The sequence below is a fragment of the Cnephaeus nilssonii genome (assembly GCF_951640355.1).
Source record: "Cnephaeus nilssonii genome assembly, chromosome: 19".
In the NCBI taxonomy this organism is placed as follows: domain Eukaryota; kingdom Metazoa; phylum Chordata; class Mammalia; order Chiroptera; family Vespertilionidae; genus Cnephaeus; species Cnephaeus nilssonii.
Window position 1 is genome coordinate 28,119,031 of NC_137090.1, and position 20,598 is coordinate 28,139,628.

Here is a 20,598-nt window from a genome sequence, read left to right on the forward strand (position 1 = left end):
GCTGGGAGGCGTGGCCGGCCTGTAAACCACCACAGGCCCCTTGCCCAGGCCGCCCCACGCCCCAAGGGAACCCCCACCCTGATCCGGGACACCCTTCAGGGCAAAACCAGCTGGCCCCCACCCAAGCACCAGGCCTCTATCCTATCTAATAAAAGAGTAATATGCAAATTGACCATCACTCCAACACACAAGATGGCTGCCCCCATGTGGACACAAGATGGCTGCCACAAGATGACCAGCAGGGGAGGGCAGTTGGGTGGGACCAGGCCTGCAAGGGAGGGCAGCTGGGGGTGATCAAGCCTGCAGGAGAGGGCAGTTAGGGGTGATTAGGCTGGCAGAGGAGGGAAGTTGGGGGCAACCGGGCCTGCAGGGAAGGGCATTTGGAGGGGACCCAGGCCTGCAGGGGAGAGCAGATGGGGGGGACCAGGCCTGCAGGGGAGGGCAGTTAGGGGTGACCAGGCCTGCAGGGGAGGGAAGTTAGGGGAAAACAGGCTGGCAGGGGAGCAGTTAGGCATTGATCAGGCTGGCAGGGGAGTGGTTAGGTGGTGATCAGGCTGGCAGGCAGAAGCGGTTAGAGGCAATCAGGAAGGCAGGCAGGCGAGCAGTTGGGAGCCAGCAGTCCTGGATTGTGAGAGGGATGTCTGACTACCCATTTAGGTCTGATCCTACCGGGATCGGGCCTAAACAGGCAGTTGGACATCTCTTGAGGGGTCCCAGATTGGAGAGGGTGCAGGCTGGGCTGAGGGACAGCCCCCCCCCCCCCCCGTGCACAAATTTCGTGCACCGGGCCTCTAGTATGTACATAAGCGAACACATATACATGTGTGATTAATTTTTATTAATATGAATCATTCTATACATATTGTTTTGTTGCTTTTTTTCAATGAAAAATTTATAATGGAAATCTTTTCAGGTCAATAAATGTACCTGCTTATGCTTAAATATTACATAATCCTTTCTAATATAGTTTTCACAATCTATCATTCTTCTATCATTAAACAAATAGGATATTTCCCATTGTTCATAAGTGTAAACAGTAAAATTACAGAGTGTACAATTGTGACTATTTCATTGGTATAATTACACACTTGTCCAATTATTTCTTCAGGATAAATTCCTAAAAGTACATTAGGTCTTGCACTACAATTTTACACTAAGTTTGAACACCTACTCTAATGTTGCCACAAGGGATATTTACTGGGAAAACCAATAACAAAGTAGCTAACCCCAAGACCTGACCGATTTAGAGCCAACCATACCTGAGGAGGATTAGGGAGCCCCAATGAGCACTGACTGATACATTATTTGGGCACTTGGGAGGTTACAGAAGTCCTATCTAATAGAGTTGCTGTGACAGAAAAGAAACAGGTAAATAGCTAATTAAACAAGATGCAGCAGAGAGAAGATGGGGGAGACATTAGAGAATCAAGTTGGCATTGGAATTTATGAAATGAGAAACCCACAGACTCCCCTGGGTTAGAAGGCATTGATTTGACTGGATTGTATTTTAAAAAATTGTCTCTGAATTGGAAGACTGATATATTGGCTACCATTTGTCAGGTTATATTTTAGGACTGTTGGCTGGGGAAAAGCTAATATATTGACCAAACTGGTTAAGCTGACACCAAGAGGGGGGAAAAAATTAATAACAAGACATATGTTTCTGAACTACCAGCATCATTTCCCAATGTTTCATGTTAGACAATGATCATGAGTTTGCCTTCCTTTCCACAGAAGGGCATAAAAAAATTCTAATTTTTATAACAATTAGAATATGTCAAAAATAAAGGTGCAGTGCTGTCTTCCAAATGCATTTCTGAAATACACTAATTCAGAATAGATGCAGAGGTAGCAAAGTGCACCATATTAGACAGCCAGGTTTTTAGAAGTGAGCACTTAGAAAATATACTAACATATAAAATGTTTAAATGGGCTGTCAAGTATCACAGAGCATAATTACTTACACATAAATTATCACACAATATGGTGCCGCCTTGTTTTTGCTTATAATTATTACAAAACATTTACCTATGAAAACTGCATTCATATTATGTAACTTAAAAAAAATAGTGGAACTGGGGCGTGGGCAGAGAGTTTTGATGTCACAGTCTATCAGATTGTTTTGCCTTACATTTGGTAAATACAAGCAGGCTGATATTTTGTGTTTGTGGAATTTTTAAAAACTTTACATTTATCTATCCTTTTTGTTATTGGTGGAAGTGGGGTGTCCACTGGTGGAAGTGGTAGATCCCCTCCTCCACTGGGAGTTTGGGGTCAGGTCCTTTTGATATCTTGAGAAAAAGAACTTTCTGAGACTCGTACAGGAGGATGGTGCTATTTATTTACGTGGAATTACATCCCTGAGTTTGCAAAGTCCCATTTCCTGTCATTCAATCCTGGGAGAGCTGCAGCTGGGCATTCAGCAGAGCTAAAAGCAAAGCCGGGGTCCAGCGTTTCTGTTCCATGGTGGAGCTGGGTCCAGTTTAGCATTAGGCTAGTTGGAGTCCATTTGCCCATTGTGTGTAGGGTACAAATGGCCCTGAATCATGTGGGCAATGCAGGGGGGCCAACAGAGTGTGCCCCCTGCAACAAGAGGCCCAAGTGTGCCCCCTGCAACAAGAGGCCCTTTGTTTTAAGAGATGATCTATCTCAAATCTTCCCGTGCTTGCTGTGGCCATGCCTACTCTGGCCAATGACCTGTTCCCAGGTCTGACTGACAGACAGGTACCTTCCCTATGTCACTCAGACTTTACTGGGCCTAGGACTAATCTTTGGCCTTCCCTTCACACCAGCTATGGGTGTGAGCAGGGCTGGCGCTGGCGGTGGGTGCGAGCAAGGCCAGCACCAGCAGCAGGTCTGAGCGCCAGGTGGGACCGTGGCACGCGGGAGCAAAGAATTTTCAGTAACCACCAGAGGCTCGCCCTGATGACAGTGACCGGCACCCCGCCTTGGTCTGGCACCCCCGCTCACCTGCTCCACCATCCCATCACGACCAACACCTGCCATGTTCCACATACACCCCCTGGTGGTCAGTGCACATCATAGCAACTGGTTGTTCAGTTGTTCGGTTGTTCCAGTTATTCTACCGTTCAGTCTATTTGTATATTAGCCTTTTATTATATAGGATAATCATCGTGTAAATACTGGGGAGGACCTTAGATTAACTTCCTTAACTTTTTATTTGTGTAATAAGTGAGGTCTAATAACTTGGGAAAGGTCAATTATAAAAACAATGTAACACTAGATTTAGTTCTGTTTCTTATTACATTGTTGAGGTTGTTTTTTCTTTTTCTGTCATGCTATAATATAGAGTCACCTTCCAATTTTTCCAGATATGTTCAACAGATGATTAAAATTAGTTCTCATTAAAGGGGGTTTCTCTCCTTTTCATTAAATACATGTTAGAAGATAAACCCTGGTAATTTTTATATACTCTACTTGGTTTTACTTTTTGATAATTTGGCAGGTTTATTACACATAAAATGCATAAAAATTTAGCTTTTAAATTTATAATGGACTTGATACATGCATAATTGGTGCTTCTTTTTAAAAGATCATTTAATTTTTATTTTATTTTGGTAAGAACATTTAATATGAGACCTACCCTCTTACCAGATTTTTAAGTATACAATAAATTATTGTTCACTATAGGTACAATGTTGTACTATAGGATCACTAGGGTTGTTTATCTTGCTTGACTGAAACTTCATGCCTATTGGTTAGTAACTCTCAATATCTCTTAACCCTGTCCCTGGTGACCACCATTCAGATACCTCATATAAGAGGAACCATATAGTATTTGTACTTCTGGAACTGGCTTACTTAACTTAGCATAATGTCCTCTAGGTTCATCATTTTGTTGAGTTTACTGACAATTCCATTAGGAGATAGAGAAGACTTTTACACAAAAACAAACTCAATACAAACCATCATTTCTCATTATTTTTAAAAATATATATATTTTTATTGATTTCAGATTGGAAGGGACAGAATCATCGATTGGCTGCCACCTGTACACCACCACCCCCCTCCACTAGGGACTGGGCCTGCAACCTGGGCATGTGCTCTGGGAATCGAACAGGTTCATAGGTCTGTGTTGAACCACTGAGCCATGGCAGCTGGGCTTTTCTAAAAATACTCACCCACTGATATGTTTCCATTGATTTTTTTGAAAGAGAGAGAAAGGGAGAGAAACATCAATGTGAAAGAGAAACATCTTGCTTCCCAAACTTGCCCCAACAGTGGATTGAACACGCAACCTAGGCATGTGTGCTGACTGGGAATGAAACCCACAATCTTTAGATGTATAGGATGACACTCCAACCAACTGGGCCAGCCAGTCAGCGCAGCATTGCTCATTCATGTTCACTGAAAATTACAGCTAATAATGCTTCCAAAATTGTGCCTCTCCCTCTGACATTTCACTATGTCACTGGCTCTGGCAACCCATTCCCTACAGTCCTATAAAATATATCCTTAGCAATAAAACATACACACAGGGAGATACGTATGCATGTGTACATACACACACTCAAATAGCTATACTAATAAAAGGTTAATATGCTAATTAGGACAGCCGTCTACCAGACATCCATCCGGACGTCCATCCTGACAAAGCCACAGTGACTACGAGGCCCAGGGCTCAGGCAGCAATGGGCTCAGGCAGCCTTGAGCCCCAGCGGCTGAGAGACCTGGGGCTCACAGCAGCCATGGGTTCACGGCAGCCATGGGCTCAGGCAGCTGTGGGCTCAGGCAGCTGCGAGGCTCAGGGCTCATGGCACCCATGAGCCCCAGTGGCTGTGAGGCCCGGGGCTCAGGCAGCTGTGAGCCCCAGCAGCTGTGAGGCCCGGAGTTCAGGCCTCGCAGTCACCGCGGCTGGCAGTGGCGGCAGCAGCGGGGTGATGGGGGTGGCGCCTTCCCCTGATCAGCCCGGTTGCCTCCCATAGAGGGAGCCCAGACTGTGGCTTAGACTGTCAGTAGAACATCCCCTGAGGACTCTCCGACTGTGAGAGGGGGCTGGCTTGGCTGAGGGACCTCCCCTTCAGTGCACAAATTTTTATGCACTGGGCCTCTAGTATAAATATAAAATACAAATGAAGGAATGATTTTTACTCGCGCAGGTTTTTTTTGTTTTGTTTTGTTTTTTTTTACTCACTGGTTCTTATCTAACAACATGAGAAAAGTAAACTTCTTTTCTAAGTTCCAGTCAAGCTAGATTTTAAACTTTTTCCTAAACTCTGAACATATCCTTTTTGCAACATATGAGTTATTTTTTAAATATGGAACACTTCACAAATTTGTGTGTCATCCTTGTACAAGGGGCATGCTAATCTTCTCTGTATCATTTACAATTTTAGTATCTATCTGTGTTGCCAAAGTGAGCATGCAGCACCATGGATGTTACCATCTAATTGAAAATATTCTGTTTAATTTTTTTTTAAACCAAAAGGGAAAACTGTGTTCTTGCAACTATATCAGTTTGAATAAAAATGCATTTATTGTTATTTGTGTCAATAAAAAGTTTTGAGTTACTGTTTCCCTTAACTCTGTATTCTACAGGAATAAACAGCATACATTTTATAACAAATAGAGACATACACCATTTTGGACAATTTAACCCACTGCATTTATATAGCTATAAAGGGACTGCAGTGCTTTTTAATATCCCATAGTAGTAGTTAAAGAGAATAAAAAATGTAAACAGTAAGAAGATACGCTTATTTTGAAAGTGTTCTCTGATCCTGTATCACCACATAATGGTGTGTATAAAACGTACCACAATTCTGAAGTTAGAGGACATAGAGTATGAAAAATTATATTTATCATTAACATCTGCCTGTCATTTCTCTTAAAATTGTTATACTTCAGTCATCATTAGATAGACTCTTTTAAAAACTCTGATAAATTCTGTCGCCTAGCAGAGTATCTTTTGTTAACTTGTATTATTGGGGAAAAATGCCCCATGGCTTTTACAATCACACACGCAAGTTGTTTTAGGCTCAATGATTTTATTATCATTGCTACCATTTCTTCCAATGGTTTATCTTCAACTACCTAAGCACAAGTGGAATGAGAAAAGTGGAACATTTCTCTATTACGTTGCTTTCTACTGTTTAAGCAATCTCCTTTAAAACCAGGAGAAATGTGACAAGAAAACTACTTTGGGGTATATACTAGTATTTACAGATTTGTCTCTTTTATTTAATGACCGTGAATGCATCTTCATTTTATATGTGTTAGGCGTCTAATTTTACCATAGTAACTAGACTTGATTCTATATAGCACTGCACGTTTTATAGCTAAGGATCAATTTAATTCAATAAACATTTTGGTATTTTTTTTTGCATGTGTTTTCTTAATTTGAAGGGATAAAGAGACAGATCAAAGGGACAGAGAAAATGGCTCCACCAATTTAAAAGAGTTTGACGGTTCCTCAAAAGATTCTTAACCTTTTTTTAAAAAATACATAACCCTATCAGGCATTAATTTTACACAAGGGAAATAAAAAGCAACCCACACAAAAATGTTTACACATTATTTCTAATAAGAAAATTGAAAACAACTCAAATGATAAGTGGATAAAAATATTGTTTACAATAAAAAGAAATAAAGTACTGATCCATGGTACAACACGGATGAATCTTGAAAATACTATGCTAAAAGAAAGCAACACAAAGACAAGATATTATGATTACTTTTATATAAAATGTTCAGAATAGATGAATCTATACAGAAAAAAATAGATTAGTGATTGCCTAGGGCTGGCGGGTGGCATTAAATTGGGGGGTGTCTGCCAATGGGTATGGGGTTGCTTTTCAGAGTGGGAAAAAAGTTCTAAAGTTAGTTCGTGGTAATTCTAAAACAAATCAATAAATACACCTAAAAGTACTGAAGCCCTAGCCGGTTTGGCTCAGTGGACAGAGCATCGGCCTGCAGACTGAAGGGTCCCAGGTTCGATTCTGGTCACGGGCACATGGCTCGGTCCCCAGTAGGGGGCCTGCAGGAGGCAGCAGATCAATGATTCTCTCTCATCATTGATGTTTCTATCTCTCTCTCCCTTCCTTTCTGAAATCAATAAAAATATATTAAATATATATATATACATATATATATATATATATATATATATATATTTAAAGTACTGAATAGTTCATTTTAAATTAGTGAATTTATGACATTTTAATATATCTCAACAAAGCTGATTTAAAAATCAAGTGTCACTAAGTTATAGAGATATGTCTATATAACATGATACAATGTTAAATAAAAATACATGGAAGGGTATGTAATTGATTAAACAAGAATAGCCATAGGTTGATAATTGTTGAAGCTGACTGAGAATATCTGGGAGCTCATTTTACTTTTTCTAGTTTCTTTCCAATCGTCCAAATTTTTTAAATCAGTTTCAAAAATAATTTCCCCAACCTTACTTGAAGAGCATGCCCATGTGCTTAGAAAAATTGATTGTACTGTAAGTATAATCCTTATTTCTGTGAAATACCCATTGATTATGTCAAATGAACAATTGGCAGATATTAACCACATTTGACATATTAAATAAAATTCCGAGATAAATAAAATGAGCAAATGTGTCCCCTTGAGAGCTAATGGATTGTGTTCTCTTTGGAAATCAATCACTTTCTTATTAAGAAGGGAACACTGATGGTTTGACTTTGGATGGAAGGCACACAATACAATATACAGATCATGTAAAATATACACTTGAAACCTCTAAAATTTTATTAACAAATGTCACCCCAATAAATTTATTTTTTTTTAAAAAAAGGGTGACTTGGGACTTTACATTCTAATTTGTCTATAATCTTTCATGTGTAGGAAATGAATGAATCCTTGTAACAAGTTGTAAAATAAATTTTAAAAATCTATCTTCTTCCTCCCTAAAGATTTCCTAACATCCCCTCTGGAAGAAAACTCTCATCTTAGTAAGGAATTAAACCCCATCATTTTATCATAACTAAGATCAAAGCAGGAACCCTTTCTTTTATCACCTATGACTTGCTACCATTATTTGCCTTCAGGGAGCCAAGTCCAGACCAGGGCAAGGGTCAGTCACACCTCCAGACAGAATTTATATATGAATTAAAACTTATTTGCTTTTCACGTTTTATATGGATGCTGAGCTGATAGTAGGAATAAAGTTAAGAAAAGGTTGCTATTTAGATTCAGCATGAGAGTAAATGTTAATCCTAGAATGAAAGGCTTTATTGAGGCGCAGCACTAGTATTAGCTAAGATTAGTGGTAGAATTAGGGTTAGTTTTAGATAGCATAATTATAATTTTATACTGCAGTTATGTCTTAGAACTTTATGTTTAATATTAAAAAGGATGAAGTTAGAATTGAGTGTATTTTACTGTGATATTAGATTAAGGTGACCAGACATCCCGCTTTGGGCGGGACAGTCCCGATTTTTAACAATTTGTCCCGCATCCCGCGGCGTTTTAAAAAAGTCCCAATTTTTGGAAAGAATGCACAACAAGCTAGGGAACGGCGGGAGAACGGGAAGGGAATATACGGTTTTCGGTGGCCATGTGGCTATTTAGCCAGGATATGAGTTTTATATTATTTTTGTTAATTTTATAATGTTAAACTTTAATAATAACAAATAATTGTTGAGAACTGATTATCGAGAACTGCTTATCAAAGTTCGCATTGTTGATCAGTTGTTAGAATTCGACCACCATTGTTTGGACTTAATGAACAATGGCATTTTTGGGGATTGGCAACGACGAAAACATTTTGTAACTGTCTCTCAGATGATACACATCGTACTGAGTGCTAGTAAGCTAGTTAAACAAGTGATGTCATTACAAATCAGCTATTCAGATAATTTAGGTAAGTAATTTATTTATTTCATAAATACATAAATTTTCTTGAATTTAGCAGACAGTACTCGTATTATTTATATGTTATAGTGGCGGCAAAAAGTCTAGCGCCGGCCTTGAAAGTGACACTTACCACTTACGTTACGGCAAATACAGAGGAAAAATAATACAAGTTAGTATTGTTATTATTTAGAAAGAAATATAGGATTAAAATAATTTTTAAAATGTAGTTACTTTATAACAATCAAATTAATTTATAAACTAACAATAAAATATGTTCATGTAATTATGTACCTACTTACTGTGTTTTTAAGCAATATGTATATAATAATTTATACTATAATTTTAAATTATTTTTTAAAATATATTTTATTGATTTTTTACAGAGAGGAAGGGAGAGGGATAGAGAGTTAGAAACATCGATGAGAGAGAAACATCAATCAGCTGCCTCCTGCACACCCCCCACTGGGGATGTGCCCGCAACCAAGGTACATGCCCTTGACCGGAATCGAACCTGGGACCTTACAGTCCGCAGGCCAATTCTCTATCCACTGAGCCAAACCAGTTCCGGCATTAAATTATTTTTTTTAGATTTTTAACATAATGAGTAAGAAAAGAGGATGCAAATTCAACGATGATCTAAGAAGTGAATTTCCTTTTATTAAAAAAACCAAAAGTGATTACAATATAGACCAAATTTTTAATCAAGAACCTCCTTCCCTCCCCCCCCCCCCCCCCCCGGGTCAATGGTGTCCCGCTTTACCAATGTTAAAATCTGGTCACCTTATATTAGATGAATATCTTTTTTTAAATTAAGTACTGTATATATTTATTCAATAGTAGAAGAAACAGCTAGTACATTTTCTTCTTAGCCAATATTTATATACTAGAAGCCCGGTGCACGAAATTCGTGCACGGCGGGGGGTTGTCCCTCAGCCCAGCCTGTACCCTCTCCAATCTGGGACTCCTGGAGGGATGTCCGACTGCCCATTTAGGCCCGATCCTGGTAGAATCAGGCCTAAACGGGCAGTCGGACATCCCTCTCACAATCCAGGACTGCTGGCTCCCAACTGCTTGCCTGCCTGCTTTCCTGATTGCCCCTAACCGCTTCTGCCTGCCAGCCTGATCACCCTAACCACTCAGCTGCCAGCCTGGTTGATGCTTAACTGCTCCCCTGCCAGCCTGTTTGCCCCCAACTTCCCTCCTCTGCCAGCGTGGTCACCCCTAACTGCCCTCTCCTGCAGGGTTGATCACCTCCAACTGCCCTCCCTTGCAGGCCTGGTCCCTCACAACTGCCCTCCCTTGCAGGCCAGGTGCCTCCCAACTGCCCTATCCTGCTGGCCATCTTGTAGTGGCCATCTTGTGTCCACATGGGGGCAGGATCTTTGACCACATGGGGGCAACTATATTGTGTGTTGCAGTGATGATCAATCTGCATATTACTCTTTTATTAGATAGGATAGAAGCCTGGTACAGGAGTGGGGGCCAGCTGGTTTGCCCTGAAGGGTGTCCTGGATCAGGGTGGGGTTCCCTTGGGGCGTGGGGCGGCCTGAGCGAGGGGCCTGTGGTGGTTTGCAGGCCGGCCACGCCCCCTGGCAACCCAAGCAGAGGCCCTGGTATCTAGAATTTATTTTCCTTCTACAATTGAAACTTTGTAGCCTGGGGCGGCAGCCATTTCTGTGGCAGTTAATTCACCTTCTACAATTGAAACTTTGTTGCCTTAACCGGGTGAGCCAGGCCAGGGTGTGCGGAAAGCTTTGCTTCCCCTGTTGCCGCCGGCAACCCTGGCCTGCTCTCTCAAGCTCCATTCTGTTGCCATTTGTTTGAATTTGTTTACCTTCTATAATTGAAACTTTGTAGCTTGAGTGGAGGCTTAGGCCTGCAATGGCTATGGAAAGCTTGGCTTCCTCTGTTACCTGGGAAACCTTGCTCTCTGTGGCTGTAGCCATCTTGGATTGGGGTTAATTTGCATACTCGCCCTGATTGGCTGGTGGGCGTGGCTTGGCTGGTGGACGTGGCTTATGTAGCGGAGTGATGGTTAATTTGCATATTACCATTTTATTAGAGAGGATTTTTTAACCTTTGTTTTCAACAGACTCTATTTCATACAAATTTATTATATATACAGGGTGTCCCAAAAATGTATACAAACTTTGAATAATAATTAATTCCAATGGGTTAAATCTGGAAAGAAAGAAACATCCATTGAGCTTTCAGCTGTCAAGTGTGTATATATATATTTTGGGACACCCTGCATATATTCAATTCATTTTACTCTCAGTATTATTTTGTATTGCTTTCAGGTATACAGCATGGTGGACCACCTTACAAAGTGGCGCCCCTGGTATTTCCAGTACCCACCTGGCATGAGACATAATTATTACAATATTATTGACTACATTTACATGCTGTATTTTACATTCCTCTGACTATTTTGTATCTACCAATTTGTACTTCTTAATCTCATCACCCCTTTCACCCAGTCCCCTAACCCCTCTTCCCTCTGGCAACCACCAATCCGCTCTCTGTGTCTATGAGACTTTCAATTTCGTTTATTTTGTTCTTTAGATTCCACATATAAATGAGAGAATATGGTATTTGTCTTTCTCTGACTCTCTTGTTTTATTTAGCATTATACCTTCTAGGTCCTTCCAGGAATATTTTGAAAATATTGCAAACCCTTTCAGCGCTCACATATTTCTTCTCTTATTGCTTATCTTACGCATGTATTTTGAAAGAGTAATGAAAGGGCTTAAAAAAACATAGGGTTATACTAATAACTGAGCTCTTAAATTAGTAGTTTTATCTTATAGATTGTTCTATATGACTCCCAGATTTTATGAGAAATATTTGCTTAATAAAACATTTGTTAGGCTACTTAACAAAGTCATTTCAAAATGTTTCATGTATCTTTTCATCACCATTGCAAAAAAAATAAAAATCCAAATCAAGGTGATCAAAAGCCAGTACTGAAATGACAGACATGGAGAAATGATCTGTGTACACCGTGAAACAATAACAAGCCCAACAACAGCCACATCCTTCATGAGAATACACGACTTAGTTCCAGCCACAATGTAACATTTATATTCTATGAACGTGACAGCAACCACGGCACAAGCATTGCTTCTCAGTTCCACCAACCTTACCCAATTTATCATTCTTGTTTCAAAACAGAAAGCAGGAAATGTTTTCTAGGTATTAGGAGCCATGCCAAAGAGGATGAAATGTTACATCCCTTTAAGAAATTGCTCATTTTAAACTGTAAAAAAGAAACCGGCCTTGATGGACACAATGCCATGGAATAGTGTGGTTTTCTTGCTTGTTTGCTAACTAGCTCTCTACGTCTTTTCCTCTATTTTTCAATTTGAATCAAAGCGAATAAATGTAGTTAATTAAGAACAAGACAAAAATTAGTTTTTTTAAAATAGAGAATAGGGTAAAATGTGTATGTCAAGACCATAGGAACAGCACTGGCTGGTTGGCTCAGCTGGTTGGAGCATTGTCCCATACACCAAAAGGTTGTGGGTTCAATTCCCAGTCAGGGTACATACCTGGGTTCCAGTTCAATCCCTGGTCAGGGCATGTATACGAGGCAACCAATCTCACATGGATGTTTCTCTCTCATATGGATATTCCTTTCTCTCTCTCTTTCCCTTCCTCTCTCTCTAAAAAATAAATAAAAATTTAAAACACACACACACATATCCTCAGGATATCCTCAGGTAAGGATTAAAAAAAAAAAAAGACCAGAGGAACAAATACTAATAAAGAATGCATGTCATTCGATTTTCTACATTTACCTATGAAGAGTGCAAATTCATGTTAGACTTCCCTAATCCTACCTAATAAAATGGTAATATGCAAATTGACCGCACCTTCGCTACGCCCAAGCCACGCCCACCAGCCAATCAGGGTGAGTATGCAAATCACCCAACAAAGATGGCGGTTAATTTGCATACGCTGAGGGAGGGAGGAGTGAAGACTGAAGACAACTTAGAAGGAAGAGGGAGGAAAAGCGGAAAGCAAGGTGGCTGCCAGAGGGAAAGCCCGGGCAGAGCACGGCGGGGCAGAGCGCGGCGGGGGCGGGGTGGAGCGCAGCGGGCGGCACCGGCGCGCAGGTGCAGGTGTGGTGGCCACAACAACTGCGGCAGCAGCAGCAGCAGTGCACGCGGCCAAAGCGGCCACTTGCAGGATTGAATCCTGCAAATGGGCTACTAGTCTTACCTTATAATAGACAAATATGCAAATTGACCGCACCTTCGCTACGCCCAAGCCACGCCCACCAGGAAACCGTTGCAGGGACGTTGGGGTGTGGCGGAGCCCAAGGCCGGGAAAGCCTCGGGCAGAGGCTTTCCCGGCCTTGGGCACCAGCGGGGAGCCTGCACGGATCGGCTGGGGGTCGGCTCCTTCGATCCTTAGCATGGATGTTGGGTGTGGCTGAGCCCAAGGCCACCGCCCGGGGCCAAGCCCCGACCCTGAAAGAAGGCAGAAGGCGGTGGCCACAGCCAAGGCCTGGGTCCCCAGTGCCGGCAGAAAACTGGTGCAGGCAGCCAGGTGAATGAAGGTCTATTGCATGAATCTTCGTGCAAACGGGCTACTAGTTATAAACATAAAGAGAAAACAAGATGTTATGAGATTTGAATAGTTACTAAATGAATCAATTAATAAACAATCATTTAAAACCTGTATTCTTTTGAAATGCTTTTAAAAAATATATTTTTATTGATTTCAGAGAGAAAGAGAGAGGAAAAGAGATATAGAAACATCAAAGATGAGAAAGAATAATTGATCTGCTGCCTCCTGCATGTCCTACACTGGGGATAGAGCCCCAACTCGGGCATATGCCCTGATCGGGAATTGAGCCATGACCTCCTGGTTCATAGGTCAATACTCAACCACTGAGCATACTAGCCGGCCTTAAAGCACTCTTTGCTCATACATGCTTCTGTATGTAAAAAGATGGAAAGATAAAATGACATTATCATTTATTATCTCTGTATCCCTTAAAAACAATTCCAGTCTCAAGAGCAAAATGACAGTGTGTATTTATGCAGATTTCTTCAAGTAAAGCAAGGAGCTATGGCATAATAAGTCTATTTCTAGTCTTGCAAGCCTTTAAGAGAATTTAAAATAGTATCGTTTCATCAGGGGCCAAGTTTCATTTCAAATAGTGTGTAAAATCTAATAATACTCAGCAGGTGATAGAGGCAATGCATGGGGAAAATGAAGACAACATAAAACTTTACCAGGGATGTTATAGTCGGGACTGGAAATTTTTGAAGTTCTTTTGTTTAGATTATGTAACCATGTACAAGGGGGAAGAAAAGGAGTCACAATATGAATAACTTTCTGGCTAGAGCAACTTTCTCTTCTTATTTCCCTCACATATTTTCACACTTACTTTGTAATGTTTTTTATTGATTTTAGAAAGCGAGGAAGGGAGAGGGGGAGAGAGTGAGAGAAACATTGATGTGAGAGAGAAACATTGATGTGAGAGAGAAATATTGATCAGCTGCCTCTGGCAAGGACCCTACTGGGGATCAAGCTTGCAACTGGAGCATGTGCCCTGAAGGGGAATCAAACCTGTGACCTTTGGTGCATGGGATAACACCCAACCAATTGAGCCACATTGGCCAGAACCATACTTGTTTTCTTTCTAGGCATTTAACAGTCCCAGAGGAGACAGTGGATTGGAAAGAACACTTACAGGGAGTCATAGAATCTGAGTTCTCATTTCGGTTTTGCCTCCAGCTAGTCTTTCTCTTCATCTTTCTCAGCTCAGTTTGAACCTTTAAATGAGAAGGCTTTGCTGTCTAAGTTCACAGCCCAGATCTATCTTCCAGTAGTTATATGACTTGAAGCAAATGACTTCTCCCATCTTTTAACTTTATACCCGGAAATGGGTTCCAACCCTAAATCTTACAGAACTTTGGAGAGGACTGACTGAGCTAACGTAACTGGAAAGCTCAGAGTACCAAACACATAGTATATGCTCAATAAATGTTATGATTTTATCCTTCCCTTTGCAGTCTCTCCCTAAGGTCCCCTCAAGCTCTAACATGTTTTTATATTAAGAACCAATAGATGAAAACCAATGCCTCACCAGCATGGAGCACAAAATGGGATCTCACCCTTCTTATTTTTAATGTATTTTTTTCCTTTCTATTGAATTTATTAGGGGTGACACTGGTTAACACAATTACACAGATTTCAGGTAAGCAATTCTACAACCCATCATCTGTACCCTGTATTGTGTGTTCACCACCCCAAGTTAAGTCTCCTTCCACCATCATTTCTTTTTAGTGTCCAGGTTAAATTACACTATGCCTCCATGAGACCTTCTATAGAAATTCTCCTTTTCCCTCCTTTGGCAGTCCCAAGATAAGTCCATGAACCCCAAGGAGCCCTAGTTCCTCAAAGAAGAAAAGAAAGATAGAGGAAGAAAGGAAAACTCTTATGCGCCAAATTCACCAAATCCCGTGTTCTTTGTTGTGTATGTGCAACAGTCACATGGCAACCGATACATGACTGATTGGATGGGGGTTGCTCAGAGGGTACATTACCTTCTCTGGCCTGGGCAAAGTTCCCCTGATCTATTTCAGTGTGTGCGCATAATAGCTGGGGAGAGCAGGGGAAAGGAAAGGAAGTCCCGCCTCCCCAGTGCTGTGCTGAACAGTGTCTGCTGTATACTACTCTCTGTCTAGACCTGCATGACGGCATCAAACATATTTTCAATGTGTCTCTTTTATTAATTGTGCATTCATACACACATGCACAGCCACTGTTCTGAGATACGGCAGGAGTGGCTGTGTTAGAGAAAAATCTGGCACTATTAATACACTATCTGCAACTTCCCTTTCTTTACAGCAATGGTCACGGCTCTTTTCCTCTGTTTGCCTGGTGAGTCTGGGTCTCAGGCATATGCCCTTGAGATCAGAGCCCCGTGTCCTCTACCCAGACTAGTAGCAGGACAGGGTCAGGTGGGGGTGAGGGGCAGACAGAAAACTCCTCCCTGCTCTTCTCCATAACCTGTTGACCACTAGGAATCCTCCCACACTCATCTGGTTCTTGAGGCCTAGCTTTCCAAGGCCTGACATAGTCTACATTATCACCGACTATAGAATATACCCTTGTCTTGCCCCTATGGCTCCCAAAAGATAATTACAAAGCTTTAGTCTTATTTTGGTATCTATGCAAAGAACTGGGCTATTAATTTCATCATCTTTTTCAACACATAGGAAGAAATCTTACTATACTCAAGTGGCTAACTCTCTTGATAGTCATAATAACCTAAATCAATCTTTTCACAGCCCTGGCCAGGTAGCTCAGTTGGTTAGAGCTTCGTCCTAATAAGCTAAGGTTGTTGGTCTGTTTCCTAGCCTGGGCACATACAAGAATCAAGCAATGGCCCTAGCCAGTTTGGCTCAGTGGATAGCGCATTGGCCTGTGGACTGAAGGGTCCTGGGTTCGATTCCAGTCAAGGGCACATGCCCGTGTTGCAGGCTCACTCCCCAATAGGGGGCTTGCAGAAGGCATCTGATCAATGATTCTCTCTCATCATTGATGTTTCTATCTCTCTCTCCTTCTCCGTTCCTCTCTGAAATCAATAAAAATATATTTTTAAAAAAGAATCAAGCAATGTATGCATAAAAAATGGTACAACAAATTGATATTTCTCTCTCCCCCTCTCTCACTCCCTTCCTTTCTCAAAAAAAAAAATCAGTAAATTTTAAAAAAGGGAGGGGTTCATTTCATATTCAAAGACACCATCAAAATAAAACTGTTTTTGTCGCATTTTCATCCCTCGGAACGCCTCCTGCCTCTCACCTCTGTCAGATTCCACTTCACTGTTCCCATTCCAGCAATCCCTTTGGAGAAGGGGGACTCTTCTGGCTCTAATGAGTGTACTGAAATTGTTTTTCCAAGAATGATTAAGGCAGTCAGACTTGGTATGGGTAGTGATAATTGCTCCCCACACTGCCTTAGCAAGGAACAGAGCTGCTGGGAACAGAAAATACTGCGATGTTATGTAAGGCCTCATTACTCTCCTTTGCTCCTCTGCCTGCTGGCTCCCAAGGCAGTGATGGGCTATGATGTGCGCCTATGAGAGAAGCTTGATGCCATTTAAGGATATGCCCCAAGATGAGCTGTGGGAAAGAAAGAAAACAAAGCGTAGAAGTGGAGAGATGGGAAGAAAGGTGGAGCAAGAGCTATCATAGAATACAGGGCTGGGTCCTCAGAGTAGCCTCCTGCACCAAATATAGCCACCCTGGTGAGAAGCCAAACTGTCAGCTGATGTATGTTCCTAAATCATGTAATTCTATTGCTACAAAATTATCTCTACCACCATCACCCCCAGGCCCTGCTCAGCAGTTTTTCTTTCTCCTTTTGAAGACAGAAGGGATTGAGAGTTCAGAAACAGAAGCCTTCTTTTCTGAGATTTTGAAACAACAGAGTAGAAACATCTACTCCAGCCAAGTGTGCTCAAATAATGAAAGCAAAGTGCAAGTCCCCATGGTTTGGTGTCACGGACTCACTAACAACAGTGAGAGGTGGCTTAAATGCCGGAGATTTACAAAGCCAAAGCATAGAACAGTTTTCTTGGTAAGATAAGGAATTTAAATCCTGAGTTTTGTTGAAAGATGGAACCTCCATGGGGACCTAGGTATAGAAGCTGGCCAGAGCAATACCTTAGTCTCATCTTTATTCTTTAAAACACCAGTAAAATTCTGGAGTCCGATGAAGCATGATGAGGCCTGAGGGCATTTACTGAGCATTTAGTATGTGTCAGGCACTTTTGAACAAATTATGCAGTTGGCGCATACAGCAATCATTTGAAATATGTATGACTCTCACCATTAAATGAGAGATGAGGAACTTGAGGCTTGAAGACTTAAGTAACGTATCCAAGATCATCGGGGCAAAGGTGGGATTGAAACCAGGTGCTGGAAGTCCTGAGCCCGTGCATCTTCCATCACACCATGCTGCTGCTGCCCGTACAGGCCTGGGCAGCAGTAAAGGCAGAGCTCGCTTCCATGGTCAGCTTTTGACCTGGCTCACTTACCATCTGTGCCACTGACATGGCACCTAGGACTCTGACTTGTTCGCATAGGTGTCTGTCTTGTTTCCCATGGGCTGCCAGCTCAAGCATGGCTAAGTTCAGTGTCCACTTCTACCACCAAGTAACTAGATGGACTAAAAACACTTTCTAGCTTTGTTTCCTGACCTTTAAAATGGACAGCACCTACCTCGTGTGGGTGTTAACGAGTTAATGAGTTAACATCACAAAGAATTAGTACTGTACTTGGCAAAGACTTAACTCTCCATTAATTTAGCCATTAATTTCCACCTTTCTCTTCAATCCCCAAGTAGCATGTAGTACTTGAGAGCTATAAATAACAATAATATTTATAATACTACTAGAGGCCCGGTGCATGAAATTCATGCACTGGTGGGGGTGATCCTCAGCTCAACCTGCACCCTCTCCAATCTGGGACCCCTCGGGGGATGTCCTGTTTAATAACAGGCAGTCAGACATCCCTTTCACAATCCGGGACTGCTGGCTCCCAACTGCTCGCCTGCCTGCCTGATTACCCCTAACCACTTCTGCCTGCCAGCCTGATCACCCCCTAATCACTCCCCTGCCAGCCTGATCTATGCCTAACTGTTCCCCTGCCAGCCTGATCATCCCCAACTGCCCTCCCCTGAAAGCCCAGTCACCCCCAAATGCGCTTCCCTGCTCCCAGCAGGGACCTGGGCAGTGGCCTGGGAGACTGTGTGCACCTCCCCCCACCCCCACGATCTGCTCCCAGCTAGGACCTGGGTCTCAGCTGGGAGCAGATCATGTGGGGGTGTGCGCCATCTCCCAGGCCACTGCCCGGGTCTCGGCTGGAAGCAGATCTGCCCGGGGTGCGCACCATATCCCAGGCCACTGCCCGGGTCGCGGCTGGGAGAAGATCACGCCGGGGGATGTGTGCCTTCTCCCAAGCCACTACCCGGGTCTCAGCTGGGAGCAGATCACGCCTGGGGTGCGTGCCATATCCCAGGCCACTGCCCGAGTCGCGGCTGGGAGATCACGCGGGGGTGTGTGTGCCTTCTCCCAGGCCACTGCCCGGGTCGCAGCTGGGAGAAAATCATGCCAGGGGGTGTGCGCCGTCTCCCAGGCCACTGCCCGGGTCACGGCTGGGAGAAGATCACGCCGGGGGTGTGTGCCTTCTCCTAGGCCACTGCCCTGGTCTCAGCTGGATGAAGATCACGCTGGGGCGGGGGGGGGGGGGGGGTGTATGTGGGCCGTCTCCCAGGCTACTGCCCAGGTTGCAGCTGGGAGAAAATCAGCTGGGGGATGTGTGCCTTCTCCCAGGCCACTACCTGGGTCTCAGCTGGGAGCAGATCACGCTGGGGGTATGCGCCTCCCAGGCCACTGCCCGGGTCGTGGCTGGGAGATCACGCGGGGGGGGGGGGGGGGTGTGCGCCGTCTCCCAGGCCACTGCCTGGGTTGCGGCTGAGAGAAGATCAAGCCAGGGCGGGGTGTGGGCCATCTTCCAGGCCACTGCCCAGGTCGCGGCTGGGAGAAGATCACGCTGGGGGAAGGGGGGGTATGGGCCGTCTCCCAGGCTACTGCCCAGGTTGCAGCTGGGAGAAGATCAGCCGGGCGGTGTGCGCCTTCTCCCAGGCCACTGCCCAGGTCCCCGGCTGGGAGCAGATCACGCGGGGGTTGTTTGCAGTCTCCCAGGCTATGGCCAGGTCGCGGCTGGGAGCGATGTGGGTGTGCGGGGAGTGGCGGCAGCCCTCCAGGCCAATGGCCAAGGCCTTGGCTGGGAGCAGATCAGCCAGGGGTATTCGGGACCCTCCCAGGCCAACAGCCCGGGTCACATGCTGCCTGCTCTCAGCGGTAGCCCTCTCTGGGACTGGGGGACTTCGGTGGGCCTGAGAGCACTGGGCGCCACCATTTTGTGGCCATGGGCGCCGCCATTTTTGTCGTGGAGTGATGGTTAATTTGCATATGACTCTATTATTAGATAGGATGTAAGATAAGACTTCCCCTGTTACTACAGGGGTAAAGCCATACAACTTATTTGGTTTCATTTTAAAATCTAAATAAATGGTGGCAGTCATAATTCTCGGCTTGTACAGTTAATTATAAGGATTTTATGAGTTCACTAGGGGCCTGGTGCACAAAATTCGTGCACTGGAGGGTCAGGGGTCCCTCAGCCCAACCTGCCCCCTCTCACATACTGGGAGCCCTCAGGGGATGTCCTACTGACGGCTTAGGCCCACGCCCCACAGGGAGCATACCTAAGCCGCAGTCTGGCCTCCCTTTGTGGGAGGCAACCAGGCCGGTCAGGGGACTGCACCAACCCCATCACCCCACTGCTGCAGCCAACTTTCTTTAGGCATTTTCAAGATGTGTCTTTCATAGGATATGGATTCCTTTATTTATTTTTTATCCTCACCTGAGGGTATGTTTCCATTGACTTTTAGAGAATGTGAAAGAGAAAGGGAAAGACAGAGAGAAACACTTTGATTGGTTTCCTCCTGCATGAGCCCTGATCTGGTCCCTGGCCAGGGAGGAGCCTGCAACCTAGGTACATGCCTTTGATCAGAATCAAACCCAGACCCTGCTGTCTGCAGGCTGAGGCATTATCCACTGAGTCAAACCGGCTAGGGCAGAATATGACATTTCTTAGCCTTCCAGCAGCGGACCTTCAAAACCCTAGATCACCTTTTTGGATTCTTATTACCCAAGTTACT